Genomic DNA, 7,076 nt, shown 5'->3' with positions numbered 1-7,076 from the left:
TTACTTCAACAGGATTGAGAGCGGGCTGTTCATGATGCTGCAATTGTTCTGGCACGGGTGCAACATAAACTTGATCGCTACTTTGCACATCGGGAGCCAGGTTTCCGGAGTTTGAATGAGCACCGAGAGGAGCGGGCAATGCAAACGAGGTAATACTACGCCCCTGCTCTCTGGCAAGACGTTCATTATTCTTTTTATTAGGTCCCATGATTGTTTAAAACGCACAAGAACTAAAAACTTGGCTATTAATATCACCTAAATGTTAAGAACACTCGCTGGTTAAGAAATTTATCAAAAGGTAAAATCGGGCAAACTGATCCACAAAAATGATACTTAAAATTCCCTTAATTAAGACAATCGGTAAAATACCTTACGAATTTCAGTAAAACTCCCACGAGAACGACCAAAACATGTTAAAACGCATAAGAAATACCATAGACGTACTATAAGAAATAAAGATAAACGAGTAAAATTAACAAATATACAAACTGTAAAACTGAAAAACACGATCTCCAAAGAATCGCATATAAAAGAATTCAATTAAACACTAAATTAGAAATACAAAACGGCATTAAGAACACGATAACATAAAAATGAAGCAAAAGTAAAATACGAATCAATAAGAAAACACGCTAAACGAGAAGATGAGGCGAACGAGCTTAAATACTACAATTCTACGCTCAAGAACGAAACAAGGTAACCGCGCTAGTTACGGAAACTGGGGGCGCGCGAGCTAAACAATTTGACACAATCGCGGATTATATGAATAAAACATGGATAAAACTCAGGCAAAATTCACTTGCAATATTTATCCCACCATAAGCTCCACCAAAAATATCACGCTGTAGTGACCATTGACATATCATTGATGTAAATTGTAAGTTCATTTCTTATGGAGCTTGCCATAATTAATCTTTGTACATTTATTAAAGATTACCAACGGAGTGGGCCGAGCGGTAAGCACTCTCCGAAGGCACGGTGGGTCTGGGATAAATGTTGCTCGTGAATTTTGTTGAAAGTGTTACTTCCCGTACATACACAGAAGAGCCTGGGCACAACTCTTTTACTAAAGACATGTAATCATAAAAGAAACAAGTATAAAAACTGATATTTAATTAATCGGCATGGATATATATACATAAATGACGAGAATATAACAAAACCTGCAGATACAACTGGGGCACACTACTTATCTTACAATGTGTCTCTCGTACCGTCCATTGAATAGCACTGGATATTTATAACACAGATATAATGAGAATAAAGGCTCGGCTACGGCCTCTCTCTATATCGACTTATAGCAGGAGGTCCTCTTACCCGGCAGTCTTCCGTCAAGGATCTCTGGCTTATGGAAAGAAAACCTCACTGCTATAAGCAAACTGCCCGTTTTGGATGAGGAGAGAGAGTACCTGTAGCTTTGGCCGTGCGAGCTTGAGTCGCTTGTTCCTCTCCGGACATCTCCCTCAACGTCTTGGAGGCGGTAACCAGCAGTTATAGTTTAAGAGGTGTGAGACCTTCTTTTCTCAAGTATTGTAAAATTAACAAAATACAGTAAAAATAAGAGAATAAAAAGTCGGGGAAACTAAAACACGCACATGATGTTTTATTATGTGTTGCAAGCACCATGTATTAAAAACGTTGCAACGTCACGGTGCTGGTCCCTGGTGGCCACGGGTAGAATCTCAAAGCGTCCAGCCCTGCCACGAATAGCTTGGGATCCCCTAAAAGACAGCCCGTTTTCCAATCGGGAGATAATTCACTACATCATCGCTATTTAGACGGAAACCACCACCGAAACCCTTTACAAAAAAAAAAATAATAATAAATAAATAAATAATTACAGGTTTAAGTTAGAGGTGGGTTTCAATCATTTGCAACTGAACAGCGGCTCATAATATCAGCACCAAAATTGTCAATCCCTTTGATATACTCAACATCAAATTGATATGGCTGTAAAGCCAATGACCAACGCATAAGTCTGCCATTGCTATTTTTCATTCTCTTTAGGTAGGCTAATGGTTGTTGATCAGTTTGCAGTATGAATTCTCGTCCATACAAATAGTTTTTAAATTTATTTATAGCCCACACAATGTTTAGACAGTCCCTCTCAATTATAGCGTATCTTTTTTCTCGGTCTAATAATATTCTGCTAGCATATGCGATGGGCATTAACACACCATTAACATTTTGTAATAATATGGCACCTAACCTGTATCAGACGCGTCAGTTCTTAAATAGAACGTCTTATTATGGTCAGGCAGAGTCAAGATAGGAGCGTTAGCTAACTTCCGTTTCAAGATGTCAATACATTTGTTCCTCACTCCATTCTAACTTATTACTACTATATTTCTTTAAGAGAATATTGACTGGAGCTAACACATCAGCCAGATTCGGTATGAATTTGCGATAGAAGGATCTTAACTGTTTTTTGGTTTGAGGAAGATGCATTTCAAGTATAGGTTTAACTTTGTCTTCAAGAGAAAATCCAAGGTATTTAATATATGAGTAAGCAACGAAGCACTTATTTGGGCCAGCAATTAGTCCGTGTTCCTGTAAGCGTTTTATTAAGCTTTCTAAATCAACGAGATAGTCCTCCCAGTTGGAATTATGGACTATCACATTATCAAAGTAGCAATTGGTATTTCGAAGTCCGATTAAGACCTTCCTCATTAATCAAACAAATGTTGCACATGCTATTTTTAACCCGAAAGGCATTTTAGTGAATTGCATTAAGCTATGATTAGTGACAAAGGCTGTATAAGGCTTAGATCCCTCCGATAATGGTATCTGCCAGTATCCTTTGGACAAATCAATTTCGGTAAAGTATTTATCACCTACAAAATTACCAAGAGCTTCATCTATTATAGGCATTGGCTCGGCATCAAATTGGCTTACAGCATTCAGTGATCTGAAGTCAACACAAAATCTAAAATTATTATCTGCCTTCCTGGCCAAAACAACGGGAGAACATTAAGGAGATTTTGATGGTTCGATGACATTCAATCGTAGCATTCTCTCGACTTCCTCATCGAAGGATTTCTCTAAGTTGCAAGGTATTGGATAGGGCTTAAGGAGTATAGGCGTTTCGCTACAGAGATTGATGTCATGAGTGATGCTCTTTGTTAGTCCTGGCTCATCGGAAAAGACGTTCGAATATCTATCAAGTAATTTCTCTAATTGTTGTTTTTGTTGAACACTCAAGTTCTGGTTAATGTTAACTTTATACTTCAAATTCAGATTATCCATCATTGATATGTCACAAGCATCATTTGTTAGTGATTCATCATCTATGATGCAAACCTGACATACTTTTGATTTTACATGGTCATTCAAAGCAACGTGTTCATCTCTTCTAAAGAATTTCTTCAACATATTGATATGTTATAATTTAATTTTACCACGGACCTTTACTAAATAATCAACCCCGTTCCCATGACGATTAATGACTGTATAGGGGCCTTTCCATTGCATGGCTAATTTATTGCGAGTGGCAGGGAGTAAAACTAACACCTCATCACCTTCGTTGAAACTACGGGATTTAGTAGATCTGTCAAAGTAAGACATAAAGTTTACTATTAACATCAGCATGAGAAGCAGCTAACTTAGCAGACTCTTCTAATCTTTCTCTCAGATCTAATACTTATTGATATGTGTTCTTCGTCTCGTTATCAAGGTCTTCGTGTGTCCATCAGGGGGCTGGCAAGCCCCCCGTGGCAGTATGCGAGCCTCTGAGTTTGGTACAGTCCGAGAGTCGTAGGACAAGTTCCGGTAACTCCGCTTGCCAGCCCCCTACTATATGTTTCTGTGGATTCGCCGAATTTCAGGTAAAAATTTACCCAACTTCCCGACGTCCGAATTACTTAAAACTTAGTATTCCTTGCATTTTAGTACACAAAGACGCGACTGTCAAAATTTCAGATCGATTGGATTAAAAACGGCCGAGTTATTACAACCTGAAATCGCCGAAAATGAGGGTGTTCTTGTTAAAATGGGTACGATTATATACATACAGGTAGAGGATATTTTTAGGCAAAAAGTGGGTCCTCTTTGTGATGATATATCTCGAGAAGTATAAAAGATACGCAATTTAGCAACACAGCATTGGAAAGAAGAAAGTTCAAACTTTCAAAAACTGTCCTGAAAAAACATCTGATGACGCAGTGATGACGTCATAATGACGTCACAAAATCACGAATTTCAAAATCAAACTATCCAAAAATAGACGTTTTTCAACTCAATTTTTTTATATGAAACTTTCGAGATAGGAAAAAATGATCATGCTAGCGTAGAAATGAAATTTAATGTACTTTCTGAAAATGCCGTCAAAATGTTCCGGGCTTCCATGCATTGTTGAGATATTCGCGACTTTTTAAACCATTTTGACGCGAAAAAGTCGCGAAAAAACATTAAAACGGTAAACCTTAATGTGAGAGAACGGGGATGTCCCAGGCCTTCATCTTTCGATATGATGTCGGTTGTAGTCTCGAATTTGCTAATAACTGGTTTTGAGGTAGTATCCTTATTTTGATGACGTATTTGCGACGTCATTAGTAACACGCGGTAAGCCGATTTTTGCACACACAACACCACTTGTATTTGACGTTTAATGTCTGAAAAAAAAAAAAACAGTTTCAACTCAAAATTAATTCTTAGTGCTTTTCATATCGCTGCGTTGGCTATTGGATGAAACATTTCATCAATTTCATTAATTGAATAATTGGCCAATTAAACCAATTAACGCTCGTATCTCGGCTCACACATAAGATAGCGTCGTAAATCCAACGATATCTGTCTTGTTGACATTGATTGAGTGTAGTAGGTGCCACATGAGACCATTCATTATTATTCCCTCAATTAGATAATTGGTCAATTAAACCTATTAGATCTCTGAACACTGAAAAAGATATTTTTTCCAAAACCAAAGTAGATTTGGTTGTGTTGGTCCGTGGCAGTAAAGCGTTCTTTTCTCTGCCTCAAAACCTATGATATGAAAAGAACGCGGCAGTCTACATACTACCGCCACCCCACTATGGAGTATGGAATATAGATGTCGGAATCATTCATTCCACAAATTTTTTTGGCCACAAATAAATATAATTATGTTTCGTTCAACTTTAATTGGAATACTGAAGGTATTGTCATGCTGTTGATATTGCCTTTCTGCTTTAAGCTCGATGTTGATTGACTTTCAGTTTCAGTGTACCTAAAGTGGGGTGGCGGCAGTATGTAGACTGCCGCGTTCTTTTCATATCATAGGTTTTGAGGCAGAGAAAAGAACGCTTTACTGCCACGGACCAACACAACCAAATCTACTTTGGTTTTGGAAAAAATAGTTCTTACAGAATAGACAAAGGTCCCCGAACCTTACGAACGTACACCAGCTCGAAAGGTGAAAACTTGAATGTGTCATTAGGTATTTTGCGATAAGCAAATAATACAGAGGGAATTAATCGACCCCTATTCATGTAGTTGATCTGCTCACAACTTCTTCAACATCGATTTTAATACAGCATGGAATCTCTCAACTGTTTCATTGCAAGCAGCATGATATGGACTTGTGAAAATAGCTTTTATTGATAACAAGCGATTTACTTGCTTCATTAAGTCAGATTTAAAAAGTCCCTCTATCTGATACTTCTTTAGGGATACCCACTCTAGAAAATATATTAATTAGGCTCTCAGCAACAGTTATTGAGTCTATGTTTCTTAAGGGAACTGCTTCGGAAATCTAGTCGCGCAGTCTATTAATGTCAAAATATACTTATGACCTCTGCTCGACGGTGTTAGCGTTCCGACGAGATCTATGGCAACTCGTGAAAAGGGCTCACTGATAATGGGCATTGATACTAAAGGTACCTTTCCTACTCTGCCCCTAGGAGAAAACTTTTGACACACGGTGCATGAACGGCAATGACGCTTAATGTCAGCACCAGTGTTGAATGTTTCGCATTTATTCTATTCATCAATAAGATCCTTCTTATTAATTTCTTCAGGTGCAATTTCTGGGGCAATTCGCGACTGACTTTCCACCGATTTCACTCGTCTAGTCTAAACACGAAGTGCATTACTACTAATTCTATCATAATCTGCATCAGTATCAGGTATGTCAACCGCTGGGGCCTTAACTCCTGGTACCATTCCTATGAGGATGTCGGTGAATTTAATCGGTGCGGCTACAGCATTTACTCATCCATTTAAATATTCACTTTTGATATAACAACGAACCTTTGGAAATGTACTAGTGAACCCAAGGTAGTCAGCTACAGTAACCAGCTTGCCTTTCCTAACATTTGGAGGAAGAAATGAATCTTTCACAATTACATTATCATAGCCAGAATCAAATTGAACGTTAGCAGCCTTATCAAACACGTAACCTTTACTGGTCACCACACTCTTCGGAGCAACATCAGCCTCTAGTACAATTTTTTTCGTGATCGAATGTTCTTATGAGCTAATCTGAATCTATCAGCAGCTTGTGCGAATTCGAGGTTGCTATCAAATTCACTTTCCTTTAAGAATACTCTCAAATCAGACTGACAGTTAGTTAAGACTTGATCTCTAATAAGAAATTCACATAGCTTAGTATAGCTCCCTTCTATTTCACTTAATGATAGCCAATTGTTTAAGTACTGCTCCATTCTTGAAATTTACTGAACATAACTCTCGTCATTATTAATTCTACTCTCGCGAAATTTCCGCCTATAAGATTCAGCATAAACCGAATACGTTCTTAACGGAGCAGTTTTGCGTTGGTCATAATTATTTAAAACTTCGTCCGACAAACTAACAGATGTTTTTAGTGCTTTGCCGGTCAAGACTGAACCAAGATACACATGATCATTTTCGCAAGCCCAGTTTTGTAATTCGGCTAGTCTCTCAAAGCGTCTAAGGAAATCGTCCAGATCATCTTTACCATCAATAAATTTAGTTAGTTTTAACCCAGGATATAATTTTAGTCTAGCCAGCTCTAACTCGTGAGATCTTTGCTTTTCGGCTTCACTTGCTTCCAATTCGAGTCTCTTTAATTCTCTCTCCCTTTGTCTCTCTTCTCTTTCAATTAACTTTGCATTTCGCTC

The sequence above is a fragment of the Penaeus japonicus genome, unplaced genomic scaffold (assembly GCF_977035675.1).
Source record: "Penaeus japonicus unplaced genomic scaffold, GWHDUDI00000001_assembly GWHDUDI00000014, whole genome shotgun sequence".
NCBI classification, from domain to species: domain Eukaryota; kingdom Metazoa; phylum Arthropoda; class Malacostraca; order Decapoda; family Penaeidae; genus Penaeus; species Penaeus japonicus.
The sequence above is the reverse complement of the archived record's forward strand: the minus strand, read 5'-3'. Positions refer to the sequence as shown.